At 34.4% G+C, this 14,674-nt stretch overlaps 1 long non-coding RNA gene across 1 annotated transcript; it reads right to left on the bottom strand.

The window, feature by feature from the left end:
• Nucleotides 1–8,302: 8,302 nt before the first annotated feature.
• On the bottom strand, nucleotides 8,303–11,382 carry LOC143268750 (uncharacterized). Its single transcript, XR_013044872.1, has 2 exons — nucleotides 11,154–11,382; nucleotides 8,303–8,575 (listed from the first exon to the last, which is right to left on the bottom strand). It is a non-coding gene; the product is annotated as an uncharacterized LOC143268750 (long non-coding RNA).
• Between the last annotated feature and the right edge of the window lie 3,292 nt (nucleotides 11,383–14,674).

The raw sequence follows: 14,674 nt of genomic DNA, 5'->3' as shown, positions 1-14,674 counted from the left end.
TTAATTGGTAAAGGCTATATGGATCATTTCTCTTTCAAACAACCATGTTGATTTATTGAAATTTTCATATATATACCTTGATATATCCACCTTCCATCCCCCTGAAGAAAATCACAACTTCGTATCCAGTTTTTTTGTTTGTTTGATTGTTTGTTTTATTTTACAATACAATTCAGTTCTACATATCAGCCACGGATTCCCTTGTTCTCCCCGCTCCTGTGCCCCTCCCCTTACCCCCAGGCCACCCTCATTCCTATGTCCTCCAGGGCAAAGCCTCCCCCAAGGACTGAGATCAACCTGGTAGACTCAGTCCAGGCAGGTTCAGTCCCCTCCTCCCAGGCTGAGCCAAGGGACCATGCATAAGCCCCAAGTTTCAAACAGCCAACTCATGCAATGAGCACAGAACCCGGTCCCACTGACTGGATGCCTCCCAAACAGATCAAGCCAATCAGCTATCTCACCCATTCAGAGGACCTGATCCAATGGGGGCCCCTCAGCCATTGGTTCATAGTTCATGTGTTGCCATTCATTGGCTATTTGTCCCTGTGCTTTATCCAACCTTGGTTTCAACAATTTTTGCTCATATAAACCCTCCTCTTTCTTGTTAATTAGACTCCCGGAGCTCCACCCAGGGCCTAGCCGTAGATCTCTGTATCCAGATCCCTCAGTCGTTGCCTGGTGTTTCTAGCACGACAATTAGGGTTTTTGGCCATCCCATAACCAGAGTAGGTCAGTTCAGGCTGTCTCTCGACCATTGCCAGCCGTCTATTGTGGGGGTATCTTTGTGGATTTCTGTGGGCCTCTCTAGCACTTTGCTTCTTCCTATTCTCATGTAGTCTACTATTCCTTGTTCTCCCTCTCTGTTCTTGATCCAGCTGGGATCTCCCGCTCCCCCAAGCTCTCTTTCCCTTGACCCTCGCTCTTCATTACCCCCACTTATGCCCAGGCTTTTCATGTAGATCTCATCCATTTCTCCGTCATTGGGTGATCCCCGTGTCTTTCTTGGGGTCCTGTTTTCCAGGTAGCCTCCCTGGTGATATGAGTATCAGTCCAGTCATCCTTATTCCACATCTAGTATCCTCCTATGAGTGAGTACATACCATGTTTGTCTTTCTGAGTCTGGGTTTCCTCACTCAGGATTTTTTTTTTCTAGATGCATCCATTTGCCTGCAAACCTCATGATGTCATTGTTTTTCTCTGCTGAGTAGTATTCCATTGTGTATATGTGCCACATTTTATTTATCCATTCTTCAGTTGAAGGGCATCTAGGTTGTTTCCAGGTTCTGGCTATTACAATCAATGCTGATATGAACATAGCTGAGCAAGTGCTCTTGTGGTATGATTGAGCATTCCTTGGGTATATACCCAAGAGTGGTATCGCTGGATCTTGGGGGAGATTGATTCCCAATTTTCTATAAAGCGCCATATCGCCATATTGATTTCCAAAGTAGTTGTACAATCTTGCATTCCCACCAGCAGTGGAGGAGAGTTCCCCTAGCTCCACATCCTCTCCAGCATAAGGCGTCTTCAGTGTTTTTTATCTTAGCCATTCTGACAGGTATAAAGTGGTATTTCAGAGTTGTTTTGATTTGCATTTTCCTGATAATTAGGGATGTTGAGCAATTCCTTAAAAGTCTTTCAGACATTTGAGTTTCCTCTGTTGAGAATTCTCTGTTTAGTTCTATAGCCCATTTCTTAATTGGACTGTTGGCCATTTTGCCGGTTGTGGTGGCATATCCAGTTTTTAAAATGATATCCATCTTATTTATCCACTGAGTTCAGTTAGTGTTGCCCAAATGTGCCTGGGTGTGCATTCATTCACTCGGATATGGATAGCCTATCAATGACTATCCCCAAGGAAACATCGTTCTTCCTTCACCAAAAGCCATCTACTGTCTGTAGCTCCTTTGTTTGGGGTGGGGACTCAGTAGATCTTTTCCCCTTCTTGCTGGAATTTTTAAATGACTAGAGGTTGTTCAAGTAACTACAGTTCCTTTGAGTTAGTTGGCTCATTAGCCATGTCACATCTGCAAGATGACATTTCACAGAACTTCCCGCCAGATCCTTGAACTCTTACAATCTTTCTGCTCCCTCTTCCTCAAGGTTTTCTCAGTTTTGAAAAAGATGCAGGGTTTATTTAGACATCCTACCTGAGACTGAGGACTCATAGTCACTTAATTTTTAGCATGTTGATTCGTAACCAGTGTCTGCATTCACTAATGAACTGATAATATTCACTGACCAAGAGTGAGAACAGCACGTATCTATGTATTCACATCAACATAAATGTTGACAGACTGACAACCATTTAACAAATGAGGAGTTTCATTAGAACCTGTATAAAGAGAATAATTGTGTTTCTCAAAAGACTATTTAGATAGGTAAATGATATGAAATGCACTTGAAAATTAAACGGTCTACCTGGTATTGACATACAAAAAGTGTAAGCCTAGTTGAAATTCTCACTTAGTATTCAAGATGAAACCTCAACTAATTTTGAATCATTTTTTTACACAAGTATAAAACCCTCCAAATCTCTGAGAAAAACCAACTTTCTTACTGAACCATTCAAATGCTAAAATACTATTGTCTGGAAATCCCTATATGTCAAAATAATTCATCTAGTAAAACTCTGTTTTCTATTTTGAAGTGTTTATATTCTTATTAAAGACAATAAATTCAAGAGGGGCCTTTGTTCATTATTAAACTTTTTGTTATGCTTATTTTTCTTTAGAAATAAGGGTGTTATGAGATCTGTTACTCAAAAATTAAAGAGTTAGAAAACAGAATCAGATATTGTTCAGATTAGAAAAAATTATAACAAAATTAAAGTGTTATCTAATGCAAGGAGGATGGCAAATTTCTGAAACACACACACACACACACACACACACACACACACACACACACACACAAGAGCACCCAGAGTACAAAAGAAACATTGTCATCTTCACTGTGTCCATTGCAGGAAGATGATACTTCCTTTGTCTGCTTTATGCATTTAATTAAACTTATTCAATTCTGAAAACAAGAACAGATAAGAGACTAAACATGCTAAAAAATTTAAAAGGCATTTGAAACTAAAAGTGTCAAATAAAAATAAAAGACCAAACCCTTCACTTTAAATTTTCTACAAATCACTTGATGCTCATTACCAAATGTGTCTAAATTTGGTACTCAATCCCTTTACTCATAATATGATTTCAGTAAACTGACTATTATTTATTAACACCTACATTTGGATTAAGTGTTATATATAGACACATATATATGCCAATCTGCCTGGATGTATGAGAAATGAGCTTTGGGGGACTTTTCTTACAAGTGGCAAGTAGAAAATTTAGTTGGAATTAGAATTAATTCCTAAAAATAGATTAAGTCTATTTTAAGCAAATTTTTGTATGCAGTTTATGAATTACATTAAAAAGTGTCACATCATAGCTCAACATGTTGTTTGTACTAATCCAATGCATTATTTTAACTTGTTTAAAAATGTTTCTCCATTTAAATGCTAATGCAGATATTGCTGAGAAAGCATGTCAAATATTATACTTTTGAATTCTATAGTTATATAACATGTGGCCTCCACAGATAAAGCTGCTTGGCTTCAGTTAATAGACTGGATCTAATGACTTTATCATTCTGTCACTTCCTATATTATTAAATATTTATTAAGATTCAATAGTACACCAAACACCACAATAATAAGAATATAATATTTACTTTCATTAGCTCAGTGTCTGAGCTCTTAAGTGGACCATTTATAACATTCTTATTTACCCTTATGCATTACTTCTCCAGATGTTTTTAGTATCTAGACTCATCATAATTCATGCATTTGCACAGGTGTTCATTTTTTAAAATTAGGCAAAATAAGCCAATCTAAGCTATTTAAAAAAATAAATACATATTTTAGATTGTTTTTCATGCCTGTGTAGTTTTTTTACCCTTCTGTAATCATTGTTCTAGACAGAATAATTAACAACATAACAGAAGCACCAATATACTTAGTTATGTTTGGCATTAAAATATTGTAGTTTTTCTTACTAAATGGGATCAGAAACTGTTAGCACTGCATGGAGCTAAGATGCACTGGTAAAGTAAATATGCCCTTTTCTTCAGTAAAGAATTTAACACCAGGACAGTTTTAGGGTGTTTCTCCACTGAGAAGTAATCGTTAAATTTGCGCCAAAAGTTTGTTGATTAATAACTCTATGCTCATATCTCTTTGTCAATCAAGAAGGGAGACAACTGTTCAAAAGAGTTAATTCAGAAAACTGCTCAACTAGTCAGAAGAAAAGAGTCTTGTGAAGTAAAAAATAAATACTGTCTCTAGAAGCTGAAAATGAATGTTGCAAAAATGGTTGTGTGATACTGCTGCATAAAAAGGAGATTCACTTTACTTCCCTTAAAGTTTTGATGGAAGCCATATATCTTAGTATAAGAAAAATAGTCCTCAAAATGAAGACTTTCATGGTACAGAAACTGTGCACATATTCATAAACTGACCTCTCTTTCTTATGATTTTTTAAAAAGAGAAGAAATGTCTCTTTCTCTATATTAATTACTCATATTATTGAAGTATTTATTAAATTCAACTGATAAATATGCCTGTCTTTTAAGCAAAATAATTCCACTTTAAAATTATTCTTTGAGAATTTCACAAATGGACACAATGTATTTTGATCATATCCACCCACCATTTATCCTCAAATGCCTCCTAGACACTCTGCCAACTCTGTTCCCAACTTCATGTCCTAACCTTATAGGCGACTGAGTCCTTTTAGTTCTTTCCTATGTGCATGGGCATACAGGAGTCATCTACTGAGGTTTGGGCAATCTAACAGGGGCCAATTCCCAGAAAACAATTCACTCACCAAACTTCAATTGCCAAAGCTTCTTAGATGAATATGAGGCTTTTTGAGTCTCATTCTCATTTGTGTAGTGCTTTTTACTAGCCTGGACTTGTGTAGGTCATGTACAGGCAACCACAGTTGATGTGTCTACAAATGCTATGACACTGTCATGTTCAGAAGATACTATTGCATTAGGCTTCCCCAACAACTGCCCCTTACCAGCTTTCCTCCTCTTCAGCAGTGTATTTGTGGCCCATGTGAAGAGGACTCATGATGCCTATGTTTCATTTAGGGCTGAGCATGACATACATTGTATTCTGAGGATATGTGAGAATCTGTATTAATAGCTATTAGCTTCCAAAAGAAGCTTCTCTGATAAGGGTTCAGAGCTTCCTCCATCCATTGGGTATAGAATCAAGTATTTCCCCACCCATGAAGGTAATTAATAAAACAATGGTACATTTTCACTTTACTACAAGGATCTTTTTGATAGGTATGATTAACTTACAGTGCATTTGGAAGTCAAGAAACTAGAAAGAGGACACATAGAAATATTTTAAAGGAGAAAGGAAGCAGAACACAAGTGGTATAGACATAGCCATAGGAATTACTTAAGTAAGTATGGGTTTGAGAAGTAGGTAAGAAGAGAGTAAGACAGAGGTATGTAATGTAACAGAAACATACTATTTTAATGGTGTGTGTGTTTTGCTGATACTATAGGTTACCACCTGAAAAATCCAGTGCTAAGAGTGGTATGCTACCTTTGAGCTGTTCCATGGAAAGTTATGTAGACAGGCAATTGCTGTATCTCTTGGTTAGCCATCAAAATTTGGTTGGAAGATTATTTCTGATGATACCACATGATTGATTAACAGGATATGGAGAATAGTTGGAATGGACCAGGAAGGTCACCCGAAGGTCTAGCTTCCATAGTGTCAGGAGACACCACACAGTCTTCTAAAAGAAAAAAGTCATCAAGAATTTTTCCAAGCTCTGACCCAGGGAAGGAAAGTAAACATCAACTGTTTTGACAAGATAGGCCTATTTGTATTGTAGTTGTCTGAATTTTACAGAAGTAACCAACTATTTTCAAATTTAATATGAATCCCATTCTATAGGAGAAAACTCATGTCTGGTACTGTGACACTGACCTAATCTCTGGGGTGCTCATCCACCACAGAAGAGAACATAACCTTACCATTTTGTTAAATGGACATGATATCAAACTGCCTTCTAAGTAAAAACAATTCTTACTAAATGTTAAACTAGGAAATGGCACAACTTTAAGATTAATAATGCAAAGAAACACACAGTGAATAGAACAAACATATACTCTGCATGCTTAGTATTTCCATTGATTTATGAGGAGTGTCATGGTGTCAAGACTATTGCATGACAAGAGATGTGTCAACAGTAGTCAGCAATCTCTCCTAAGAATAACTGGGACATATTTAGTGTAATATAGTCTTTAAGATACCATTGAGTTTACACATGCACAGACACATTTTTTTTCCTTTTGTAATTAGGAAATTTTTTATTCATTTTACATAACAACCACAGATCCCCTTCTCTTCCCTTCTCCTATCCAGCAGCATTATAATTTTGTTGTTAGAGTTCATGAGTCCTGCTAAACTATGTGTTTTCCAAAGATAAATGAGGAGACTGAAATCATGTCTTTACTTGGTGACAATGATAATGATTAAAATGATAATGATGGTAATTATAATCATTTGTTGCATAATGATAGACAAATTTGTGACATTTAATATTGGTCTGAGAAGTTTTTTTTCCCTAGGTACTATTAATTATCTCGCATATTCATTAAAATAAACCTATATATGAACTAATATAAATGCTTAGAGAGCGGTGGTGGCGCACACCTTTAATCCCAACACTCAGGAGGCAGAGGCAGGCAGATCTCTGTGAGTTCGAGGCCAGCCTGGACTACAGAGGGAGTTCCAAGAAAGGCACAAAGCTACACAGAGAAACTCTGTCTCAAAAAACCAAAATTAAAAAATAAATGCTTAGAGATAGTTGACACAACCAATATTAAGTACATAATATAGAACCAATATTCTATACATAAACCATATAATTTATACTCATATTTATTAAAAATCTCATTAAAATAAGTGTGTCAGAAAATACATGAAATATAGCACATAAAATGTGTGCTATACTTATACAGTATCATTTATACTTGAGAAATGTCACTATCAAAATGTTGTTGCTTGTGAACGGTCCTTCCCACTAAGTGAGATAAAAATGGGAAGTTGCAAAGGATGATCGGTCCTGCACTTACTTCACTGGCCACAAAAGGGTTGATCAGATTCACAGTGTTTAAACAGAATACTTTACATAAAAATACTTTTGCAAGAATTCTGCTCAACAGCTACTTGTATAATCTTGGACTGATGCCATCTTTGCTTTTGATGTTGTAGTCAAAGATGATGGTTTCATGGTGATTTATATTCTCCCTGTCGTTTTGCCTTAAAATCTTCCCCATGTGCTCATCTACTTGAGTGGCTCCTGGATTCTACAACCAGGCTGCAATTTCCAATAATTTATTCTTTCAGGTATTTTTCTTTCCTAAGAATCCCCATCCAATTTACAAATTATTTTGGCTTGCCTCGGTGACTGAATCATCCATTTTATAATATTAGGGAAAAAAACCAGCAATGGCTTAAAGCCATATGAAAATGTTCATTGATTTAAGCTGACTAAAGGAATCAAACCAGATTAAAATAAAGTTTATTTGGGGATATCTAATATTTATATTGCTATGCTGAGTTGAATTTACTTAATCTTCAATTTGGCTTAATGTAGGAATTTGATATATAGGGAATGTGGTCTTCTGAGATTAAGTGAGTTTTGCAAAATCCTCCAAACATAATTAGATATTTCAAATGTCCCAAAGAATAAAATCAATAATTAAGGAGAACCACTTTAACTGAATTTCTTCCTATCACATGCTTGTTTTCTCTGTTTATAGAAACTATGTGGTTCCTGTTATGGACTCAATGTTTGTAATCCTCCTAATTGTCTGCGGCACAGATCTGACTTCTAATGCAATTGTGTCTTTAAAAAGGCCTCTATGATATCTCTGGTTTGAAGTGATATTATACTGTAGAGCTTGGTATAATGGGGTTAATATCTTTTACAGAATAAATTTTATATTTTCTTTATAGAAGGATACCAAGAAAATATAACGACTATACATGAATTGGCTTCTTATTCTAAGCCAGAGAAGGGGACATCAGAAATGGGATGTGCTTACTACCTTGTTTTCAGACTCACAGCTCTGAAAGTAATAAATAATCAGTTTAGGATAAGGCACCCACCACTACAGATTTCTTCACCATCATTCCAAAATACCCATTTCTACAACCCCCACAAAATAAAATTGTGTTCTATTGAAAGTTATTACTAAAATGCACTACCACGGGTTTTATCCCACGCTTTTCTTAGACATTTTATTTGACTTCTAGAGTTACCATGTTGTTCTTCCATGTAGTGTTCTGGAGCTCTTGGTGTTGACCCCTGGAGACTTAGAGATGGAATTCCATTCATACGGGGTTTGTGTGCTGATAAACTCATGACAAAACACAGCATGTTCATGTGTTTTGACGCCTGATCAACTTCATGCTTTAGCTGTACTGAATTCTCCATTGTTCCCCATATTCTCCACATGACTTTTTTGGGATCTTTCAGTACTGCTCCTGACCAGCATGGAGAGAGAACAATTTCACTTATTAGCAAATTGAGAAGGGATAAAAATTCAGAATTCAGATTCCTGTTTCTAATATGGCTGTTGCATATTGTTAATGTAAAATATTGTAAAAAAATCAGATTGGATCTATTATTATAAGACAGAGTCTGTAAATATTTCTTCTTAGTTCTTTGAATTATTTTTTTAAATGTTCTATCAAATCTTTGAGTCAAATGTACCAAGTCGGCTAAATAATATTTACTTGTTCCTTGGAGTCTTCCACTAATAATAATAAGAGTTTTAATTTTTGTTTAGAATGGATTTGGGGTACAGATAAAATTGCTCACCTTTTTATTGACAAATCATTTAAATGTATCTCTTAGTAAAACAAAATACATTATAAAAATATTAGCATTCCGTTAAGTAACTTACATGTTAAAATATTCTTAAACTCATAGATTTATCTCTTGAGTGTCTATTCAATTATAATTGTATATAGTTAACACATGACTTACACAGTATGCAAGAATAACACAAATTTGTTTTGGAAACAAAGACTTAAACATTTCAGTGGGATATTACTCTTGTGTTGTTAAGCAACAAGAACCAGGAATTAAAAATGTTTGCAACTTTTGAAACATCCTTATCTGAATAAGAAGAAAAAGGGTCTTCAATATATCTCAACATTAGTAAATTTTAAGCAGTTTGAATAGTCTTGGAAATCCATATGAGTAATCATCTTAAAAATACTCATTTGGAGAGATGAAGTTATTGAAAATCTCTTAAGAAGGTCATTAAATTCTTAACCTACTCTAGAGAGAAAGGGGAAATAAGATTGCATAAACAGTATTGACTGGAGAATTCTAGGCCATAAATGTCAATACTATACTCTGGCATTATAAGATGTCTGACTCTGCTCATTGTTATACTATAATTAGTGTAGCTGTGCCACTGGGGAGTAAAGTTTAATTACAAGGCTATAAGTATGCCTGTGAGTAAATAAACCATCACTTATTTATGGGTGTAGTTAATGTGATATTGATTCCACACCTCAGTGTGGACCAGGTGTAAAATCTGGATATTACGAGGACAAAGAGGATTTTCAAGGATACAAGCTAAATCTCATGAATGGCTTTGCAATTTCTTACTTGTGAACAAAAGCATTTTTTTAAAAAAGTTTGAAGAATAATAATTTAAGTTAAGCCATTTTAATGGGTTCTAAGAGTAAAATTCCTCTTGTCATCATTAGTCGTAAGCTCTCAGGGGGTATCTACCTCTGAAGAACTTAGGTTCCATTAACTCTCTGATCCATTTAACCTCCAATTTTCAGAAAGCAAACAGTACTGCCATCACTGGAGGCTTTAATGTTTGAAGAAGAAACCATTTGGTCTTAAAGCCTGTGGAATGTGTTTTATCATCTTCTCAGTCTGGGTAAGTAAACAGTATCTAAGTATTCACCATGGGCTGTGGAGGGAATCTCAAAATATGTTTTAGTTTTCTGGAACTCATTTAAGCTATAAAAATTCTGTGGAACTGCAATAGACTGCATTCAGCCCATGCCTTCCATTTCTACTTTATGTTTTGTAAACTTTTCTTAAGTTGATACATGTCTTTATTTCTTCAATACATATTTATTCTAAACATGCTATTAATGAACAATCATTGTTTTTAGGTGCATAGCAAAACCAAAAAGAGACATTGAGTACTAATCTCAAGATTAAGCATTGCACAGGCAAGTTTAGAAGTTTTAGCTACTCTACTGTTCCATTTATTTTAATCTTCCCCTTTCTACCTCTCATCTCTCCTCCTTCATTTGCATATGATAATTGCATGTTTTATTCAATTTCCCCAAAACAATTTAACTGTGGAATTAAAGAAAATAGAGATGCCGAATCTATATCAGCAACTCAAATGCATAGTTGCTGTCTTTTTTTTTTATGTGAAGCTGTAAGTCCAGAAACCATCAGTAGTCTCAGTATTCTCAATAGTATATGTTCATACATTTTAAAAAAGTATCCATATCTTTCCTTTGGTTTTTTACACTTTCCACTTTATGGTGCATGAGAAGAATGTTTAAATGGTAAGGCATTATTTACAACACTTATCTCCATAAAAATAGCTAATGGGACTGGTGCAAAAAAATCCTATGATTATTTATAGTTAGTCAATTTTCACTAAAATTATAGCTTAAAACATGTTAAATATGTATTAATCCTGAACATTAATGGCTTTATTTTATAAAAGCAAATGTGTGATAGCACTTGCTAAACACTTATTTATAAAAGAAAGAATCAGAGGTATTAAGTGATTTATTTAAGGATTAAAAACCAAAAATATGCAGACCCAGATATTCAAAGTGAAGGGAATCATTGTTCTCATCCACTTTTTCTATGCCTGGAGCCAAACTTGTTTCCCTACAGTGATCTCTGGTGAAGCAGACTTATGATGACAAAAATAAACTGAAAAAAAAAACTGTGTTCTTTTCAGACTTTAGCTTCTCTCAGAACTCTAAAATATACATGTCTCTAATGCATCTGGAAGTAATGCCTAAGGAAGTCAAAGTCTGTGCCGACAGGATTGGGACTTACACACGTGTTTGCAGATGTTCTGTCTACTTCATTTGTTTCTTCACCAAGAAGTGGAGCTGGCATGCCAGTGAGGCATCTTTCATCTGTCCTCCGGTTATTATTTGTCCAAGCCTCTCTAGCAACCTGCTTTAATATGCATCCATTGTGTGTCCATTTATCACTGCTCAAGTCCAGAATGTCTTCTTTGTCCCATTCCATATTTCAGTCTGTTGCATGTAAAAGATTTAGTACTTCCGATAATAAGAGCAGATGATGCCATTCATAATCTATCAGGTGAAGACAGATGTAGTTAATATTGTAGTGGTATATACATTTTACTCTTTCATCTCATTGCTAAATTGTGCTTGAAAGATTATGAATGCAGACAAAAGATACTAATGTCAGGAGTCACCCAGATAAGTAGATACGGTGTAAGATGTGTTCTTTCATTATTAATGGATATCTACAATTTTGCAACTATGTAAATTTCAAATAATGCATTATGTTACTATTGTGCCATATGTGGCTGAACCTTAATATCTGTTTCACCATTTGGTAATACACTGCTTTATACATCATTACTGTTATCACCAACATTTACTTGGAACACTCCAGAAGCTGTTGTAAACACATCATAATTGCAGAGGTGGCATATTTTAATGATGGTAAACATAAGCAATTGAATCATCGTGGTGTGAAAGGCTGCTTCAACCATGACTTTTCACATAACCCTGGAAAAAATACTTTAATTTAAAAAAAAAAACTCAGTTCTATCAAATAGAACAAGCAATATTTGTTTCAAACTAAAAAATGTGGCAACATATGTTCATTGACTGATATAATGATTTTTCTTGGCATATATATACTATGTACAAAGGGACATGATTATGAAGCATCCATGGATGTGAATGTCCCTTTATCATAGACATTCCCTTAATTATTCTTTCTTACTTTCCCTCTGACTTCATTTCCCCTTTCTTCTTCTACATCCACATTAGTTTGGATTTGCATTTAATTTCTCTATCTTTCTCATATAAATATGATATATTTAAATAAATGTTTATTGCTCAAGGAGGTCTGAATCTTCCTTAACACTGGATGTAAGTGGTGCAAAAGAAGAATTCTACAGTTAATACTGTCAACTCACAAGAAAATGACTGACAATATTTTAAACCACAAATGACTTCAAATCAACAAAAGGAAATTTAATTACAGGATTCCTATAGAAAAGACCATATCCAAGAAACAGCAGCTGCAATGCATTCTTCTTCAGACAAGCTATGCAAAAGTTAAAAAATATCAGACAGTGATTCAAAATAAAAAGATCACAAGGTACTTTTACTTAAATGACCTTTACTTAAATGACCTTAAGTACTGATGACTATACATATGTAACAGAATCCAGATTATGTAGAAGTCTGTGCCAGATGCAAAATGTCATCTGAGGTTTGTGTGAATTGTAAATAATATAAGTTGCACCTTATAAAGTAGCTGTACATAGCAAAACATGATGTGTTTAGAATTACATTTAATGAAATATTTATTATTTCACGCAAAATCTGAGTGTTCAATCAAATGTTCTAATTGTAATAAGAAAATTAATCAATTTTCTTTCATTACTACTGCTTGGCTATACTATATACACTTCATAATACACTTTTTTTGTATACACACTTTATTTTGTAACAATTAGCTATGATAAGAGCAATTATTTGTTGAACAATATTGCTGTTAACTTGTGGTAGATACATTAAACATTGAAAGTATCATAGAATGCCAAAAATATAATCACTATTAATATATTGTTTCTAAGAAATGATATTCTGAAGAGTAGAGAACTTAGCTATCAGTGGATAATTAAATGTCAAGATTAACTATGTTTCACAAGGATTAATTACCTATGCAAACTACATAAATCATTTAAGCTTTATTATGAAAAACATGTGTTTTGAAAAATTCCATGATTATCTTCTGTGAATAATAAGTAGCTCTAATTTTAGTCAAATTGCTCACCACCTATGCGAGTGTAAACAGCATGCATCGTTACTGTCAACTTTCATTCAGTTCAAGGTCAAGTTGTAGCCATGCATATGCTCTGGCCATATGTCACCTCAGTGTTCTGCCATCAGGTAAAATTTGTAATATAACATACTCAGATTCTTAAACTATCACAGGAGACATAGTCCAAAAAAGAGTTTGCCCTGGTTGACCTTTCAGTCCCTAAAGGGAAGACAATCCCATATTTCAACTAATGCTATTTTGTTTCCTGCCGTGATGTTAGATAAGAGTTCTTTGCATTGAGGAGCTCCCACTGGCACCAAAAAAAAGTGAGCACATCACATAAAGCACTTACTCACTAGGACAAAATATTGTTGAGTGTAAAGTGTAAAAGGAAACTGTATTTCCTTTCTTGCTATTACTCATGCTGGCATGAAAATACTTCTCTTTCTTGCTGAAACTATTGAACAGTGATGAGATGTTCTGATAATTTGAGTCAACCAAGATAGTCCAGTTACCTTAGTGAAGCTTGGACAGCTTATGGATCAAGGTTATACTGATATTATTCATTTGAAATTTTATGTCACACTTAATATGTTATATTCATTAACATAGATTAATTAATTTTGTTTTGAAATACAATGAAATTTCAATTAACTTGGCAACAATTTAAGATTAATGATGACAAATCACTAGGTAATAAAGTCAACACTAGAATATTTCAGCACAAATATGTTTATTGCATGTTCACCTTCCCAAATGACAGTACTGTGTCACACCATTGCTAAATGTTTTATGTGAACAAGTTATGATATCAGAAGAAAATCATAGTCTTTGTCTTTAGAAATTTAAAAATATACACCAGTGGTATGGAACTGAACAGTAAAAGTACATTTAATACATTACTATTTTTAATTATGAAATTTTAATATTTCCTTGCATCATTTTTGAATTAAAAATAAATTAGTGCATTTATTTATTTTGTGTGAAGGCTGCATATATTACAGTAGACTTGCATATGGAGAGGAGAGGATACACATGCAGATATGGTTATCTCCTTCTACCATTGTTTTGGTGTGTAAAAACAGCAATCAAAAGACTGGTTAAGGCAAAAAAGTATCCTGTACTGCAGCTCCCAATGTACAATCAGTCTTGCTCACCTCCTGACTTTAGCCCAGTGAAAACTCTATCAGTCTTCTGACCAACAGAACATTAAGGTGCTTGATTTTTTGTTTTGGTACCAGGGTACAACATTTGTAGTCATTTGTTACAATATGAAGATAAGGGTCATTAGTTTCTGGAAAGAGCCATAAATGTTGTTTCATACTCTTAGATGACTAATACCAATAATTTTATAAACTATTAACTATATGTTATGGTAATCATTTACTTAAAGCAGAAAACAGGCCAAGAAAAAAAACTATGCAACCATAAATGGTGAAAACAATATTTATAGCTTTAACTTGACAATGGTATATTTGTAGTATTAAGTGTTTGGGGATTTTAGAATAAATAATGTAAAACGCGTGAAACTCTATCAAAGA

The sequence above is a fragment of the Peromyscus maniculatus genome, chromosome 15 (genome assembly GCF_049852395.1).
Source record: "Peromyscus maniculatus bairdii isolate BWxNUB_F1_BW_parent chromosome 15, HU_Pman_BW_mat_3.1, whole genome shotgun sequence".
Taxonomy (NCBI): domain Eukaryota; kingdom Metazoa; phylum Chordata; class Mammalia; order Rodentia; family Cricetidae; genus Peromyscus; species Peromyscus maniculatus.
The sequence above is the reverse complement of the archived record's forward strand: the minus strand, read 5'-3'. Positions and strand labels throughout refer to the sequence as shown.